At 42.1% G+C, this 19,957-nt stretch overlaps 1 protein-coding gene across 1 annotated transcript in view; it reads left to right on the forward strand.

The window, feature by feature from the left end:
• The window catches only part of LOC310649938 (vomeronasal type-2 receptor 26-like), a gene marked incomplete at both ends in the record, with an annotated part of 482,094 nt that overhangs the window by 253,677 nt on the left and 208,460 nt on the right, over positions 1 to 19,957 (forward strand). The window lies entirely within an intron of this gene.

The following is a 19,957-nucleotide window of genomic DNA, read 5'->3' on the forward strand; positions in this document are numbered from 1 at the left end:
GGAGAAGTATAAAAAGTGGAAAGAGGGACACATAACTAAGGCACAATATCGGCAAATAGCCTGAGCCTGCAAAGATGAACTGAGGGAAGCTAAGGCTCAAAATGAACTAAGGCTTGTGACCAAAGTCAAAAATAACAGCAAAAAAGCTTCTTTCAACATGTAAAAAACAAGAAAAAAGTTAAGGAATTGATTGGTCCATTAGAGGGGGAAAGTGGCAAGAAGGTGACAAATAACAGGTAGAAAACAAAGCTATTTAATTTTTTTTGCATCTGTCTTTACACAAAGGGGAAAAAAACAGTCCAACCTATCAAAAACAGTGCCATAAAAAACAGAATGGAAACACAAGTTAAGATAGGCAAGAAAATGGTAAGTGAGCACCTGTCCAGCCTAGACAAGTTCAAATCACCAGGACCAGATGGATTACACCCCAGAATTCTCAAGGAATTGGCAGAGGTGATCTCAGAGCCACTGAACTATATTTTTGAAAGATCCTGGAGCACTGGGGAACTACCAGAGGACTGGAAGAGAGCTGATGTAGTTCCCATCTTCAAAAAGGAAAAAAAATGGATCCAGGAAATCACAGACCAATCAGTCTGACCTTAATGCCTGGGAAGATTCTGGAAAAGATAATCAAACAATGAATCAGTGATTACCTAGATGCAAACAAAGTCATTACTAAAAGCCTACATGGGTTTGTCAAAAACAGATCATGCCAGACAAATCTTATTCCATTCTTTGACCAAGTGACAAAGTTAGTGGACCAGAGGAATGCTGTAGATATAATTTACTTGGACTTCAGTAAGACATTTGATAAAGTAGATCACAACCTACTACTTGATTAGACAGAAAAATGTGGGTTAGACAGCATCACCACCAGATGGATTCATAGCTGGCTGACTGGCTATACTCAGCATGTGGTCCTCAGTGGAACTGCATCTACATGGAGAGAAGTGTGTAGTGGGGTGCCCCAGGGCTCTGTTCTGAGCCCAGTGCTCTTCAACATCTTCATCAATGATTTGGACGAGGGGATAGATGGGGAACTCATCAAATCTGCAGATGACACCAAGCTGGCAGGAATAGCCAACACGCCAGAAGACAGGCTTAAGGTACAGGAGGATCTGGACAGACTTGAACACAGGGTGGTATCTAACAAAATGAAATTCAGTGATGAAAAAAGTAAGTCTCTACATTTGGGCAAGAAAAACCAAATGCACAGGTATAGTATAGGTGGCACCTTGTTCAATGTGAGAGGGATCATGAACTCCTAGTGGACAATCACTTAAATATGAGCTAGCAGTGTGGTGCAGCTGCCAAAAAAACAAAAAACAAAACAGTGTTGGGCAGCATTAACAGAGGGATAGAATCAAGATCACGTGAAGTACTAATACCACCTTACAATGCCTTGGTAAGGCCACACCTGGAATACTGCATCCAGTTTTGGTCACCATGATGTAAAAAAGATGTCGAGACTCTAGAAAGAGTACAGAGAAGAGCAACAAAGATAATTGGGGGACTGGAGGCTAAAACATATAAGGAACAGTTGATGGAATTGGGTATGTCCAGTTTAACGAAGAGAAGGATGAGGGGGGACATGATTGCAGGGTTCCAGTATCTCAGGGGCTGCCCTAAAGAAGAGGGAGTCAAGCTATTATCCAAAGCACCTGAAGGCAGGACAAGAAGCAACGGATGGAAACTAGTCAAGGAGAGAAGCAACCTAGAACTAAGGAGAAATTTTCTGACAGTCAGAACAATTAACCAGTGGAACAACCTGTCTCCAGAAGTGGTGAATGCTCCAACACTGGAGGTTTTTAAGAAGAGACTGGACAGCCAATTGTCTGAAATGGTATAGGCCAGGGTTTCCTGCCTGAGAAGGGCATTGGATTGGATGACCTCCGAGGTTCCTTCCAATATTATTATTATTATTATTATTATTATTATTATTATTATTATTATTATTATTATTATTATGTTGTTGTTGTTGTTGTTGTTGTTGTTGTTGTTGTTGTTGTTGTTGTTACTGATTGCAGATTGTTTCTTTTCTCCCTACCAAACAGTTAACCAGGTTTGACACTACATGTCCTAAGATAAGTCCTACATTTCCACTTGCCATCATGGAGATTTATTGGCTGCTCCAATTACACAAATTTGGCTTTTTGTAAGGAACTCAATTTGTACAGCTGCTCTGATGAGAAGGTTCTTGCTTGGCGTCACATTCACTTCCTCTCATTGTGTCTCTAGCACAATAATAAACTGCTGTGTCCTCTGATTTCAGACTGTTCATTTGCAAATGCAGCTGGCTTTTGGCATCATCCCTGGAGATGGTGAAGCGTCCCTTGACATTGTCCGAGTACCTTATTGGAGATGAGGATGTACCTATCCTTGCAACCCACTCCAGTCCTTTCCCAGGAGCCTGTCTCACCCAGCCCATGTAATAGCTGCTGAAGGTGAATCCAGAGGCTTGGCAGGAGAGACGGAGGGACCCTCCAGGTCTTCTCACATCCCCTCCAGACTCCACAAACTGGACCTGAGATCTGACACCTAAAAAGAAAGGTGTATCAATAAACTCTCCTGGATACAAGAATTAAAATGGAAAGAACCTGAATAAATAGACAGGAAAAAATTACCTTTGACCAATGCAAGTAGGGACACTATGTTTAGAAACAGAATCATATTTTCACCCTGTAATGAATTGAGAGGAGCTGATGGGATAGAATTCAGGAAAATGCACTACTTTGTGTTGTTGGGTGTAGCCTTAAAAGGAAAACCAACTGGCTCCTTTAATGGGGCAATGGCGACTCGATTTACATATTGGTTGAGATAAAAGAGTTCCTCAGTGCATTCACCTTATAGTTTCTTCCACAATTGGCTACAGTGTTGATTTCCACGTATTTTTTAAGTTTTAAGAAAAGTGAAAGCAACCTTTACATAAAAATAATTAAAAGAACTGCAAAATAAAGTAAATTGCACTATCCGATTGAGTCGCCAAGAGTTGCACATGACTAAACGGTTAAAACAACAACAATTAAAACAAAGACTTGGAACACGTCACCACTTCTGGAAAGTGATTCAAGATTACAGATTATGAACTTGCACCAAGAATTTTTGAAAGAGACATGTTAGAGACAGAACACCAGAAGAACAGCTCATCTAAGGTTAGAAAAGAGTTTACATTTCCCCCTTTAATATGTATTTTTGGAAAACAAACAAACAAAAGAAAGGTGCATAGATGAAGACAGAAGGCACAACTTTAAGTTAGGCCTCAGCCAGAGAAATCTCAGGGAAAAAATGACTGATTTCAACCTGTAGGATGTTCTCTGCTTATTAAATTGGGTTTTAATTTGGCAGTTGTACAAATATTCGTTCTGGTTCCTATTTTGTTATTTTGTGTTTTCATCAGTAGTTAGTTGCTCAGAGTTGATTTGCCAAGATGGGCAGCCATACACGTTGAGCAACAACAACAACAACAACAAGGATAATGGCAAGAATTATAGTAATAGCAATTGTAATAGAAATGTCTATATTTTATTTTATTTTATTTTTATTTTATTTTTTATTTATTTATTTTAATCCCATTTATATCCCGCCCTTTTCCGAAGACTCAGGGCGGCTTACAATCTAAAGCACAACTCAATGTGCTTAGCAATAGCCTTCATTCTATGTATATGCCTGCTTGTTAGGGCTTTCGCCCCCCCACCCCACGTGGCATTATTACAAAGTCAGCTTATTGCCCCCAACAATCTGGGTCCTCATTTTACCTACCTCGGAAGGATGGAAGGCTGAGTCAACCTTGACCCTGGTGGGATGCGAACCTGCAATAATTGCAGGCAGCTGGTGTTACTTAAGGAGGCATTAGCCCACTGCTCCACCAAGGCTCTTTTATTTATAAAAGTAAAATAAAAAAAAAATGTTCTACATTTTTAAAAACACAGCTGCTCAATGTGATATGTTGTAACGCTGAGCATATAAAAATATACATATTTGCTCTGTTCCCTTCCCAACCCCCATCAGGTGCCCAGACATTGGAATTTCATGTAACACCATTGCCCCCCAGTGTCAAAAATGAGGAGGTGAAGCATGTTCCTAGTTCTCCAAGGAGATTCTTTTGGTGCAGGTGTTTCCCCAGTAGGAGAAATGGCAGTTTTGATGTTTAGAAGTTTCACCCTATAGTTTCATTTCCAGAATTCTGCCATGATACTAAAGGACAATACTCCAATCCACATTATTATATTTCCCCCCCTGAAGATAGATCACCTTGTAAATAGGGAAGATGAAACTGGAATTTTCAAACAATGTTCATCATCTTAAATTTTCTTCCAGCAAACTATTTAGATGAATAGAAGGAAAGAGTCCTCAGCATCCCACTAACACAGGGTTTTTTAAACTTGACCCTTTTATGACTTGTGGATATCAACTCCCAGAATTCCTCAGCCAGCATGCCTGGCTGAAGAATTCTGGGAGTTGAAGTCCACAAGTCATAAAAGGGCCAAGTTTAAAAACCCCTGCACTAAAAGGTGATCGATCAGTCTTCATTGGCTAATCAAGGATCTGGGACTGCATTTGTATTTATGAGGTTTTCTGTGTTTTCCATTTTAGGTGAGCATGGTAATAAAATCCCTTCATTTTGTTTGTTTGCCCTTCCACTTGCCATCATGGAGATTTATTGGCTGCTGCAATTACACAAATTTAGCTTTCTGTAAGGAACTCAATTTGTTCAGCTGCTCTGACGAGAAGGTTCTTGCTTGGCATAATATTCACTTCCTCTCACTGTGTGTCTCGCACAGTAATAAACTGCCGTGTCCTCCGATTTCAGATTGTTCATTTGCAAATACAGCTGGCTGCGGGAATCATCCCTGGAGATGGTGAAGCGTCCCTTGACTTTGTCCGAGTAGTATATTGGAGATGAGGATGTACGTATCTCTGCCACCCACTCCAGGCCTTTCCCAGGAGCCTGTCTCAACCACTCCATCCAATAGGTGCTGAAGGTGAATCCTGATGCTTGGCAGGAGAGACGGAGGGACCCTCCAGGTCTTCTCACATCCCCTCCAGACTCCACCAACTGGACCTGAGATCTGACACCTAAAAAGAAAGGTGTATCAATAAACTCTCCTGGATACAAGAATTGAAATGGAAAGAATCTGAAAAATTAGACAGGAAACAATTACCTGTGAGGAATGCTAGGAGGGACACCATGTTTAGCCAGAGAATCATATTTGCACCCTGTAATGAATTGAGAGGAGCTGATAGGATAAAATTCAGGAAAATATGCAACTTTGTTTTGATGGGTGTAGCCTTAACAGGAAAACCAACTGGCTCCTTTAATGGGGCATTGTTGACTCGATTTACATATTGGTTGAGATAAAAGAGTTGCTCAGTGCATTCACCTTATAGTTTCCTTGCACAATTGGCTACAGTGTTGATTTCCACATAACTTTTCAGTTTTAAGAAAAGTGAAAACAGCCCTTTCTTTAGAGTAATTAAAACCATTGCAGAATAAATTAAACTGCACTAGCCTATAAAGTCACCAAGAGTTGCACATGACTAAATGGTTAAAACAACAACAATTAAAAGAAAGACTTGGACTATATCACCACTTCTGAACTTGATTCAAGATGATGAACCTGCACTAAGAAATTTTGAAAGAGACACATGGGAGACAGAACATGAGAAGAACAGCACATCTAAGTTTAGAAAAGAGTTTACATTTTTCCTCCTTTAATATGCCTTTTTTAAAAAACAAATACCAAAAGAATGAAGTATAGACCAAGAGATAACGGACAACTTATAAGTTAGATCTGACTAGAGAAATCACAGGAAAGAGAAATGGATTCAGCCTGTGGGATGTTCTTTGCTTATTATCTTGAATCTCCAAAGACCTATGCATGGGTCCTTTTTGTAGATTTCAGTTCGGCATTCAATAACATTATTACAGATATTCTTCTCACTAAAATAAATCAGCAAGCCATGCCTGACTACACCTTTTAAGTGGTTCATACGCTTTCTATCAGACAGGAAGCAGCAGAGAAGAGTAAGTCAATCTATTCTCCAAACCACCTGAAGGCAGGACAAGAAGCTATGGATAGAAACTAGTCAAGGAGAAAAGCAACCTAGAACTAAGGAGAAACTCGTTGACAGTTAGAACAATTAATGAATGGAACAACTTGCCTCCAGAAGTTGTGAACACTCCAACGCTGGAATTTTTCAAGAAGAATTGGACAACCATTTGTCTGAAATGGTATATGGTTTCCTGCCTGAGAAGGGGGTTGGACTAGAAAACCTCCCAGGTCCCTTCCAACTCTGTTATTCTACTCTAATCTGTAGGACATCAATCCCATTTCTACCTTTAAATAAATTTAAACTTTTTTAAAAATACCCAGTTTCAAATATTGTGAGTTAAGAAGGAAGTGTGTGGAAAAGCAAAGTAGCTAAGCCCCTGATGATTGTATCTTCATTGCTGTTAAACTGCCAGAGGTGCTGGGAAAAGCTACAATACTGTGAGTTAAGAAGGATATAACTAAATCATATAACTAAAAATCAAAAAAGTGGTGGTACATTCAGGGCAAGTGCATCTGAGATTCCTTTCATCTCAGAATGTCTGGCTTAGTTTAGCACATCTAAGTTCAAGAAAGGTTCTATACATTTTTTTCCCTTTAAAATGACCTTCTGAAGAAACCCCAAAGAGCTGAATCCAGACCAAGATCTTTTTTTTTTTGTATTGGATGCTACTTTATGCAGTGTTACTTGCCCAAAGTTGATTCGGCAAGATGGACAACCATAAAAACTGAAATAATAATAACAATAACAATAAGAAGAAGAACAACAACAATAACAACAACAACAAGAATCCAAATTGCCGATATTGCAAGGACCAAGTTGAAACTGTTTCACAGTTAATATGTGAGTGCAGAAAAATTGCGCAAACTGATTACAAAACTAGACATGACTGAGTTGCTAAACTAATCCACTGGGCATTGTGTAAAAAATATGACTTGCCTGTATCTGAAAAGTCGTGGGAACATAGAGTGGAAATAGTTGTCGAGAATGAGAGGGTGAAGATCTTGTGGGACTTCCAAATACAGACAGATCGCCATTTGAAACACAACACGCCAGATATCGCAATCATAGAGAACTGAAGCATACAGTTGATTGATATCGCTGTACCACGAGATGCCAGAGTCGAAGAAAAAGAACTGGAAAAAATTACGAAACACCGCGACCTGGCCATCAAAACTGAGCGATTATGGATGAAACATGTAACAGTGATACCCATTGTCATTGGGGCACTGGGAACTATGTCCAAAATCTTTGCAAACTGCATCAAGAAATTGCAGCTTCCTGCAATAACTCCAGCAACTCAGAACATTTTACATTTTAAGGAGATACCTGGTTGATACCTAGGATGCAGCAACCCGTGTCAACCATTAGTGCCAGTTAATTTGAGTGTTTAGTTCACTGAGTTTCATGTTTTATGAATAAAAGTTTTATAACAACAACAATAATAATAATAATAACTGTAATAAAAAATGTCACCAGAAACACATAGTGTAGACTATAATTTTATTTTATTTTATTTTATTTTATTTTATTTTATTTTATTAGATTTATATACCGCCCTTTCCCGAAGGACTCAGGGAGGTTTACAGGGCATTTTAAAATCACACCAATACAAAATACAAAAGTTAAAAGACAATTAAAAAGATTAAATTATCCCTGAAAATAAAACCCCAGTTAAAATTCTCAGCCTGGGCCAGAGAGCTCAAAGAGCCAAGTCTTCAGGTCCCGGCGGAATGAACGCAGGTCAGGGGCAGTCCTGAGCTCCACGGGCAGCTGGTTCCAGAAGGCAGGTGCACCCACAGAGAAGGCCCTCCCCCTGGGTGTTATCCGCCGGCAATCTTTTACTGGCGGCACCCTGAGAAGACCCTCCCTGTGCGAGCACACTGGACGAAGGGAACTTGATGCTGGCAGCATATGTTCCCTCAAATAATAATAAACCAATTTTTGAAAGGATGGATGGATGGATGGATGGATGGATGGATGGATGGATGGATGGATGGATGGAGAAAGGAGGAGGAAGGGAGGGAGGGAAGAAGGAGGGAAGGAGGGAGGGAGGGAAAATTTAAAGTTCAGAATGAGACTGAAAAGAAACAGAAAAAAGGAATCTTGGTATTTCTTTTGCAGCACATATAAGCACATTTACAGTATAATATTAACTGTGATTGCAAAAAAGAGCTCATGTTTTTCTATTATCCATTTTTTTCCAGTCATCAAAACCGCAAATTGCGACTGTATGTTTTTCTGTTTCATGCAAAGTTTATAAAGAATTTTCTAACACAGAATTTTAGTTTAATTTGAAGATTCCATTATCTTCACTTTCTATCACTCCATTGTGGGTGGTGTTGAGTCTTTCCATTTGTGAGCATGTAATAGTCTCCCTGCAGTTATCACATATAAAATCAAAGCTATATTATTATTTTTCTAGTTGCTTATGTATTAGTCCAAAGAGAAAACTCTCTGCTTTCAATTATAGTTTTATCCTCAAAATGTTCTGGATTAATATGCATATCTAATGTCAATTTTTTAGCTTTTTTGCATGTTCACCAAACCTGGTAAAACACCCCTTTACTTTTTTTTTCATTTCCATCAAAGATTTGAACTATCTTGACAGTTTTTCTGATGACAAAACCAGAAATGATGCACATCCTATTATTTAAAAATATCTGCTTCACAGGGAGGATTGTAGCTTCCTGAGATGTGGAATTTTCTTGAGAGATTTTCAGGAAACAGTTACAGAAATAATAACCAATTATCACTCATCCAAAATTAAACAATATCTGTTTTGAATTGACTTATTTCCTACCCTACCCTCATCCTTAGGCTGTGGGGTTTTGTGTGTCAACATTGCCCTCCAGTGTCAAAATTGAGGAGAGGACACATCTTACCAATTTTTTGAGGTGATTCTTTAGGTCCAGATGTTTCCTCAATATGTGAATGGCAGTTTGGATATTTAGAAAGATTATTTTGAAGTTTCATTTCCAGATTTGTGCCATGATAGTAAAAGAAAAAAATCCATTTTTTTTCTCGAGAAGTCAGATCACCTTGCCAAGAGGGAAGGTAAAACTGGAATTTTGAAGCCATTTTTCCTCAATTTTCATTGTCATGGAATAGAATAGAATAGAATAGAATAGAATAGAATAGAATAGAATAGAATAGAATAGAATAGAATAGAATAGAATAGAATAGAATAGAATAGAATAGAATAGAATATGAAATGGAATAGAATAGAATAGAATAGAATAGAATAGAATAGAATAGAATAGAATAGAATAGAATAGAATAGAATAGAATAGAATAGAATAGAATAGAATAGAAAGTGACCTTTCAGATCTTCTAGTCTAGCCCACTGCTAAAGCAGGAGAACCTATACCATCTCAGACAAGGACTGTCTAGTCTCTTCTTAAAAAGCTCCAGTGATGAAGTGCCCACGATTTCTAGAGGCAAGCTATTCCACTGGTTAATTGTCCTCACTGTCAGGAAGTTTCTCCTTGATTCCAGGTTGCTTCTGTCTTTGGTTAGTTTCCAACCATTGTTTCTTGACCTTTCCTCTGGTGCTATGGTGAATAGTGTGACCCCCTCTTCTTTGTGGCAGCCCCTCAAATACTGGAATATTGCTATCATGTCTCACCTATTTCTTCTTTTCTTCAGACTAGCCAAACCCAAGTCCTGCAGGTGTTCTTTGTATGTTTTAGTCTCCAGGCCTTTGATCATCTTAGTTGCTGTTGTCTGATTTTTTTCCCAAACTCTCGACATCTTTTTTTGTGGTATGGTCACCAAAATTGGCTGCAGTATTCCAAGTGTGGTCTTACTAGGGTTTGATAAAGTGGTACTACTAATACTTCATGTGATCTTGATTCTATGCCTCTGTTTATACAACCCAGGATTGTGTTAGCTTTTTTGGTTGCTGCTGAAAACTGTTGGCTCATAGTCAAGTGATCATCCACTAGGACTCCAAGGTCCCTCTCACAGTTACTGTTTTTGAGCCTGGTCTCACCCAGTCTGTACTTGTACCTTTGATTTTTTTTCCCTGCTTAAATGTAAAACTTTGTGTTTCTCTACACTGAAAATCATTTTGTTGGATAGGGCCCATTGTTCAAGTTTGTGAAGATCTTTCTGGGTCCTGAGATGTCTTCTGGGGTGTTAGCTACTCCTGTCAGTTTGGTGTCATCTGCAAAGTTCATCTTTAATTCCTTCATCTAAATCATTTATGAAGAAATTGAAGAGTATTGAGACTAAGATGGAACCTTGTGGTACCCCACTGCTTACTTCTCTCCATGTGGATGTAGTGCCATTGAGGTCTACTCGTTGAGTACAGTTTGTCAGCCAGCTACAGATCAATCTGGTGGTGATGTTGTCTATTCCACCTTTTTCTAGCTTACCAAGGAGTAGGTTGTGGTCTACTTTATCAAATGGCTTAGTGAAATCTAAGTGTACCTCGTCCACAGTATTTCACTGGTCTACAGGTTTAGTCACTTTGTCAAAGAATGAAATAAGAATGGTTTGGTATGATCTGTTTTTAACAAGCCCATGCTGGCTACTTGTCATAAATTTGTTTGCTTCTAGTTGTTCGCAGATCTCTTTTTCCTCTTGCAAAGTATCTTACTGGATAATCAGAACTAAAGAATCTGGTGGTGAATCTTAATTAGCTGATCCAGGATCTTGGGCAGAATCAGGTTGCAGAGCTGCTCTGAAGAAAGGAAGGTTTTTGTTTAGCTTCGGATTCACTTCCTCTCACTGTGTCTCTAGCACAGTAATAGACGGCCGTGTCTTCAGCTTTGAGGCTGTTCATTTGCAGATACAGCTGGCTTTTGGCATCATCCCTCGAGGTGGTGAAACGTCCTTTAACTTTGTCTGAGTAGTAAATGCTAGATGAACGTGGATATATCTGTGACACCCATTCCAGTCCTTTCCCTGCAGCCTGTCTCACCCAGTGCATGTAAGAGCTGCTGAAGGTGAATCCAGAGGCTTGGCAGGTGAGACGGAGGGACCCTCCAGGCCTTCTCACATCCCCTCCAGACTCCACCAACTGGACCTGTGACTGGACACCTAGAAAGAAATGGATTTCAGTGACATCTCTATATATAAGAACAGCAAACTAAAGGAAATTCTAGAGATGGAAGTAAATACCTTGAAGGACTGCTAGTAAGAAGACCAATTTTGGCCACAGAGTCATTTTTGCTCCTTGAATGAATGGAGGGGAATAGACAGTAAAAGGCTGAGGAAAGAGCTCAAACTTTGTGTTACGGGAAACCACCTGGCTACTTTAAAGGAGAAATTGTGCCCTGATTTACATATTGTTTCAGATAAAAGAGCTGCTAAAGGCATTCATCTATACATTTTGTTGCACACACATTGCAAACATAATTTTCATGGCACATTACAGAAACACACACATACACACACACAGAGAGAAAGAGGTTACTGTCTAAGGCAGGGGTAGGCAACCTCGGCTCTTTTATGACTCATGGACTTCAACTCCCAGAATTCCTGAGTCAGCATAGCCAACTTAGGAATTCTGGGATTTGAAGTCCATGAATCATAAAAGAGCTGAGGTTGCCTACCCCTGGCCTAGGGAGAACTTTAATAAGTTCTTTTCCAGGTATCAAAGATTTTGCTGTAAGAAAATGAAACATTCAAAGTTCTCCTTCCTTGTTTACAAGGTGATTTGGTTTCAGGAAAAAAAAAAAAAAAAGAGAGAGAGAGAGAGAGAGAGAGAGAGAGAGAGAGAGAGAGAACTGGAATGGAATGGAATGGAATAGAATAGAATGGAATGGAATGGAATGGAATGGAATGGAATAGAATAGAATAGAATAGAATAGAATAGAATAGAATAGAATAGAATAGAATAGAATAGAATAGAATAGAATAGAATAGAATAGAATAGAATAGAATAGAATAGAATAGAATAGAATGGAATGGAATGGAATGGAATGGAATGGAATGGAATGGAATGGAATGGAATAGAATAGAATAGAATAGAATAGAATAGAATAGAATAGAATAGAATAGAATAGAATAGAATAGAATGGAATGGAATGGAATGGAATGGAATGGAATGGAATGGAATGGAATGGAATAGAATAGAATGGAATGGAATGGAATGGAATGGAATGGAATGGAATGGAATGGAATGGAATGGAATGGCATGGCATGGCATGGCATGGCATAGAATAGAATAGAATAGAATAGAATAAAATAGAATAGAATAGAATAGAATAGAATAGAATAGAATAGAATAGGTGTACAAGGAGATTGAAATTGGCCAAGAAATTGAAAACTTTTTTTCTGCCACAATTATAAGTACATGTTCATATTGACTCATGCTTTATGACTCATGCTTTATAATCAGTCAGCTCTCCTGTATACAAGAATTCAAATGTGAAGAAGCTGAGTGTGGAAAACAGAATGACCTCTCAGGATTGCTACTAAGGACAACAGGTTTAGTCCCAGGATCATTTTTCCTCCCTCTGATTAATGGATGGGAATCGATAGGAAAAGATTCAGAGAAATGCACAAACTTTGCATTGGTGGGTGTAGCCTGAAAACATGGAGCTCCTTTAAAGGGGAAATTGTCTCCTGCTTTACATATTGCTTGGGACAAAAGAGTCCCTCAGTGCATTTACTTAGAGATTTCTTTGAACAGATCTACATGTGTGATTTTTAAATAAGGTTCCACTCTTAAGAAAAGGGATACTATGCATGGTTTATTTTTATTTTCCTTTGAGTATTAATAGAATAACAGTTGGGAGGGACCTTGGTGGTCTTCTAGTCCAAGCCCCTGCTCAAGCAGGAAACCATATACCATTTCAGACAAATGCTTGTTCAATCTTTTCTTAAAACCCTCCAGTGTTGGTGCATGCACAACTTCTGGAGGCAAGTCATTCCTCTGGTTGATTGTTCTCACTGTCAAGAAATTTCTCCTTAGTTCTAGGTTGCTTCTCTCCTTGATTAGTTTCCATCAGTTGCTACTTGTCCTGCCTTCAGGTACTAAGAAGAATAGATTGATCCCCTGTTCTTTCTAATAATAATAATAATAATAATAATAATAATAATAATAATAATAATAATAATAATAATAATAATAATAACAACAACAACAACAATAATAATAATAATAACAATAACAACAACAACAATAATAATAATAACAATAACAACAACAACAACAATAATAATAATAATAATTTATTTATTTATTTAGTTATATTTATATACCGCCCTATTCCCTGAGGACTCAGGGCGGTTTACAGGGAATTAAAAATCCAAAATACAAAAATTAAGAACCAAATTAAAAAATATTAAATTAACCCTGTAGTCAGTTAAAAAGAACCCCAAGTTAAAAATTCCTCCTCAGTCTGGGCCCGAGAGCTCGAAGAGCCAGGTCTTCAGGCCCCGGCGGAAAGATCGGAGGTCGGGGGCAGTCCTCAGCTCCACCGGCAGCTGGTTCCAGAGGGCAGGCGCTCCCACCGAGAAGGCCCTATCCCTGGGTGTCACCCGCCGGCAATCTCTCACCGGCGGAACCCTGAGCAGACCCTCCCTGTGGGAGCGCACTGGGCGAAGGGCGTTTGATGCCGGCAGCAGGTGTTCCCTCAAATAACCCGGACCCAGGCCATGTAGGGCTTTATAGGTGATAACCAGCACCTTGAATCTCACCCGGAGGGCAACCGGAAGCCAATGCAGCTTGCGGAGTAGAGGTGTTACATGGGAGTATCGGGAAACCCCCATTACAACTCGCGCGGCCGCATTCTGCACCAGTTGAAGCCTCCGAGTGGTCTTCAAGGGCAGCCCCATGTAGAGAGCGTTACAGTAGTCCAAACGGGAGGTCACAAGCGCATGAGTGACTGTGCGTAGGGCGTCTCGGTCCAGATAGGGACGCAACTGGCGCACCAGGCGAACCTGTGCAAAAGCCCCCCTGGTCACGGCTCCTATGTGATCTTCAAAATTGAGCCGTGAATCCAGGAGGAAGCCCAAGTTGCGAGCCCTATCAACGGGGGGCAACACCTCACCCCCCATCATTAGAGGTGGAATAACATGGTTAACCCGAGACGCCGATATGCACAGCCACTCAGTCTTGGCGGGATTGAGACGAAGCCTGTTTCTCCCCATCCAGACCTGAACCGCCTCCAGGCACCGGGACATCACGGAGAGGGCATCACTGGGTTGGTTCGGGGTGGAAAGAAAAAGTTGGGTATCATCAGCGTACTGGTGATACCCCACCCCAAAACCACGAATGATCTCGCCCAGCGGCTTCATGTAGATGTTGAACAGGAGAGGTGAGAGAACCGACCCCTGAGGAACTCCACAAATGAGAGACCTCGGGGCGGATCTCTGCCCTCCTGTCAACACCGACTGCGAGCGGCCCCGGAGGTAGGAGGAGAACCACCGTAAGACGGTGCCTCCCACTCCCAACCCCCTGAGACGCCGCAGCAGGATACCATGGTCGATGGTATCAAAAGCCGCTGAGAGATCTAATAGGACCAGGACAGAGGAGCAACCCCTGTCCCTAGCCCTCCAGAGATCATTCACCAGTGCGACCAATGCCGTCTCCGTGCTTTGTCCGGGCCTGAAGCCCGATTGGTACGGGTCCAGATAATCAGTTTCCTCCAGGAACAGAGGGAGCTGATGCGCCACCACACTCTCAACAACCTTCGCCAGAATAATAATAATAATAATAGATCAAACATCACCAAAACTATCACTTGAAGCCAAGATACCCAAATAGAGGCTGTCGTACTTTGATCATGTCATGAGAGCTGATTCACTCAAAAAATCCATCATGCTTGGAATGATTAACAGAAAAAGAAGGGGCCACCATAGTACCCTCTGACTGGACACTATAAAGGATGACCAGGATGACTATAAGAATAGAATAGAATAGAATAGAATAGAATAGAATAGAATAGAATAGAATAGAATAGAATAGAATAGAATAGAATAGAATAGAATAGAATAGAATAGAATAGAATAGAATAGAATAGAATAGAATAGAATAACAGAATGAAAATGAAATGGAGTAGAACAGAACAGAACAGAACAGAACAGAACAGAACAGAATAGAATAGAATAGAATAGAATAGAATAGAATAGAATAAATAGAATAGAATAGAATAGAAATAGAGTCGAAAGGGACCTTGTAGGTTATGGAGTTCAACCACCCACCCAAGCAGGAGACCCTACACCACTTCTGACAGATGGCAGTCCATTCTTTTTTTGAAAGCCTTCAGTGATGAAGCACCAACAACATCTGAAGGCAAATTCTGTTCCATTGGTTGATTGTTCTCACTGTCAGAAAGTTCCCCCTTATTTCTAGGTTGAATCTCTTCTTGATCCATTTCCATCTGTTATTCTTTGTCTGGCCTTCAGGTGCTTTGGTAAATAGGTTGATCCCCTCCTCTCTATGGTGGCTCTGAAGGAGGTAATGTGAGACAGAGGGGCATGGAGAGTCCTGATCCATAGAGTGGTTAAGGGTCAGACACAATTAAATATCTGACAACAGTGACAGGGGAGAGAACAAAGATTTGAAAAATTCCACCATTGCTAAACAAAATGGCTCAATATAATGGGGATTAAATGTGCACAACGGCCTGTTTTAAGAAACATAATAGAGACAAGATATAAAAAGTTAATTTCCAAGAATATTTTTTTTTATGTTCCAGGAGAGAGAGAGAGAGAGTAGAATGTTTGGGAGACATTTAGTTTAGTTTAGTTTAGTTTTATTAAATTTTTATACCGCCCTTCTCCCTAGGGACTCAGGGCGGTGAACAGGGCAGATAATAAAAATACAAAACTACAAAAGTTAAAATAGAATTAAATTAATGCCCAAGATAAAACAGTAAAATATACAAATATTTAAAAACCCAAATTAACTCCCCATCAGGCCAGGCCAGCTTGTTCAAACAGGTGGGTCTTTAACCCGCGCCGGAAGGAGCGGAGATCCGGTGCCATCCGGAGCTCCACCGGCAGTTCATTCCATAAGGCCGGGGCGCCCACAGAGAAGGCCCTCCCCCTGGGGGCCACCAGCCGGCATTCTCTGACTGGAGGCACCCTGAGGAGGCCCTCTCTGTGGGAACGCACAGGGCGGAGGGGGGTTGACGCCGGCAGCAGGTGGTCCCCGAGGTATTCCGGACCCATGCCATGTAGGGACTTAAAAACCGTCACTAAGACCTTGAACCTCACCCGGAAGACAACTGGTAACCAATGTAGCTCGCGGAGCAAAGGTGTAACATGGGAGTACCGGGAAACTCCCAAGACAACTCTCGCGGCCGCATTCTGTACCAGTTGGAGCTTCCGAGTGGTCTTCAAGGGAAGCCCCATGTAGAGAGCATTACAGTAGTCAAGGCGAGAGGTCACGAGCGCATGAGTGACCGTACACAGGGCATCCCGGTCCAGATAGGGCCGCAACTGGCGCACCAGGCGAACCTGGGCGAAAGCCCCCCTAGTCACAGCTGCTACATGATCTTCCAAGGTAAGTCGTGAATCTAGGAGGACTCCCAAGTTGCGAGCCCTATCCACGGGGGGTAACAGCTCACCCCCCATAGAAAGAGATGGAACAATTTGAATGTCCCGGGATGCCGGAATGTACAGCCACTCAGTCTTGTCCGGGTTGAGTTGAAGTCTGTTCCTCCCCATCCAGACCCGAACCGCCTCCAGGCAACGGGACATCACAGCGAGGGCATCACTGGGGTGGTTTGGGGTAGAAATAAAAAGTTGGGTATCATCAGCATATTGATGATACCCAACTCCAAAACCACGAATGATCTCACCCAGCGGTTTCATGTAGATGTTGAACAGGAGAGGCGAGAGAACCGACCCCTGAGGAACTCCACAAACGAGAGACCTAGGGGCCGATCTCTGCCCCCCTGCCAACACCGACTGCGAACGTCCCAGGAGATAGGAGGAGAACCACCGAAGAACTGTGCCTCCCACTCCCAATCCCCTGAGACGCCGCAGCAGGATACCATGGTCGATGGTATCGAAAGCCGCTGAGAGGTCTAATAGGACTAGGACAGAGGAACATCCCCTATCCCGAGCCCTCCAGAGATCATTCACCAGAGCGACCAATGCCGTCTCCGTGCTGTACCCGGGCCTGAAACCCGATTGGTACGGGTCCAGATAATCCGCTTCATCCAGGACCAGAGGGAGCTGGTGCGCCACCACACTCTCAACAACCTTCGCAAGAAAGCGAAGGTTGGAGACTGGACGAAAGTTGTTCAACACAGCTGGGTCCAAGGCAGGCTTCTTGAGGAGGGGTCTCACCACCGCCTCCTTCAAGACGGTGGGGAAATTACCCTCACTCAAAGAAGCAGATATCACCGCCTGGAACCAGCCTCGTGTCCTCTCCCTAGCTGCATAAACCAGCCAGGAAGGGCACGGGTCCAATAAACATGTGGTGGAGCTCAGCCTCCCCATAATCCTGTCCACTTCATCAGGGGTCACAGAATCAAACTCCTCCCAGATAACATTGACAAGACCGCCCGTGTCCTGATCGTCAGACTCTGCCCAGCTGGAGTCCAAACCGGTCCGAATCCGAGCGATTTTGTCCGACAGATGCTGACCAAACTCCTCGGCACGACCCTGTAAGGGATCCCCCCTCACCTCCTGATTAAGAAGTGAGCGAGTCACCCTAAACAGGGCAGCCGGGCGATTATCTGCGGACGCGATGAGGGTGGAGAAGTAATTACACCTCGCCACCCTCATCGCAGCGAGATAAGACCTAACATAGGTTCTTAACCGCAATCGGTCGGATTCGGATCGGCTGGACCTCCAGCAGCTCTCTAGGCCCCGTTTCCGACGCTTCATCTCCCGGAGCTCCGCGGAGAACCATGGAGCTCGTTGGGATCTGCGCCGGGTCAGGGGCCGCAAGGGTACAACTCGGTCCAGTGCCTCAGTGGCTGCCCTTTCCCAGGCTTCCACTAAGGCATCCGCCGAGTTGTGAGCAACGGAAGCAGGTGGGGATCCCAGCACTGCCTGGAACCCATCAGGGTCCATTAAGCGCCTGGGGCGGTACCATCTAATTGGTTCCGTATCCCCACGGCGGGGGGTGGTAAAACGGAAGACCAGCCGCAGGAGGTGATGATCCGTCCATGACAGGGGCATGATAAATGGAGAGCCCCCACCAAGATCATCCAGCCAACGTCCAGATAAAAAAACTAGGTCCAGGGTGTGGCCTCCCTCATGAGTTGGTTCAGAAATTACCTGCGTCAGGTCCATGGCCGTCATGGAAGCCATGAACTCCCGAGCCAACTCAGATGACCCTCCCAGGGATGGTAGATTGAAGTCACCCAAAACTAAAAGTTTGGGGAACTCAATCACCAAACCGGAGAGGACATCGAGTAGCTCAGGCAGGGCTGCCGCTGTGTGACTAGGCGAAACGTACACCAGCAGCAAGCCCAACTGCGCCCCCGAACCAAACCTCAAAAAGAGAGACTCACACCCGACTATCTGAGGGACGGTGGTCTCCCGCGGGCATAAGGTCTCCCTAATAACTACCGCCACTCCCCCGCCCCTACCATTAGCCCGGGGCCGGTGTAACGCTCGGAAACCTGGTGGGCAAAGATCAGATTTACGAAGTCATCCAAAAGCTAACTTTTCTTTTGTCATAGGAAATAAGTTTTGAACAGTTTCTCTGTTATGGATTATAGTGGATGTGAAGACAGATATGTTTAGTTATTAGTGCAGAAGTCAATGGGAGTAACTATCTCTGTATCTCCCCTAATAAAGTGCTAACCAGGTGGCACACTGCTTACTCCAAGATCAGTTCTCAGCTTCCACCTAGTATCATGGGGATTTGTTTACTGCTTCCCATTCCAATTAGACAAATTCAACCATCTGTTATTGACACAATTTGGAGAATTGCTCTTGTGAGAAGTTTTTCTTTGGCTTCAGATTCACTGCCTCTCACTGTGTGTGTCTCTCACACAGTAATAGACAGCCGTGTCTTCAGCTTTGAGGCTGTTCATTTGCAGATACAGTTGGCTTTTGGCATTGTCCCTGGAGATGGTGAAGCGGCCCTTCACTTTGTCTGAGTAGTAAATACTACCAGAATTGTAGGTTATCAATGACACCCATTCCAGTCCTTTCCTTGGAGCCTGTCTCACCCAGTTCATGTGATAGTCACTGAAAGTGAATCCTGAGGCTTGGCAGGAGAGACGGAGGGACCCTCCAGGTCTTCTCACATCCCCTCCAGACTCCACCAATTGGACTTGAGACTGGACACCTAAAAGGAAGATTTTTTTAATGAGATCTCCTGCATACAAGAGCAGAAGTTGGAAATAAAATATATAGTGGAAATCATTACCTTTGAGGACTACTAGTAAGGACACAAGGTTTAGTAACATTTTTGATCGCTCTAGGAAAAGGGACAGGAGAGGATTCTGGAAATACACAAGGTTTATGTTCCTGGGTGTTGTCTGAAGAGGGAAACCATGGGGCTCTTTTAAAGGGAAAATTGTGCCTCAATTTACATATCCGTTGGCATAAAAGAGCCCTTGACAAACACTCTTCTGTGAACATCACATGCGTGTGGATTTTGTAATTAACATTGCACCCTTAAGAAAAGGATTGGGATCCATTTATTTTTCTGTGAATTAATAGATGAAAGGGCAAATTTATTGTGTATTAAATAAAAGAAAAGCCTGAAAAAATACACCACATGAACTCTGTTATTTGTTTATTTTATGGAAAATCCCAAATACATTAAATGGCTGCTGAACTGCAAGCAATACTGTTTCAGCTAGAGTAGTTCAACTCACAAAGTCAGACTTAAATCATATTGTGACCAAATACGCCTCCTTATTTGAAAAATTTAGATTTTTTAGATTTTAGATTTTATTAGATTTATATACCGCCCTTTCCTGAAGGACTCAGGGCGGTTTACAGGGTATTTTAAAATCATATCAATATAAAA

This window comes from Vipera ursinii, assembly GCF_947247035.1.
Source record: "Vipera ursinii genome assembly, chromosome: Z".
NCBI classification, from domain to species: domain Eukaryota; kingdom Metazoa; phylum Chordata; class Lepidosauria; order Squamata; family Viperidae; genus Vipera; species Vipera ursinii.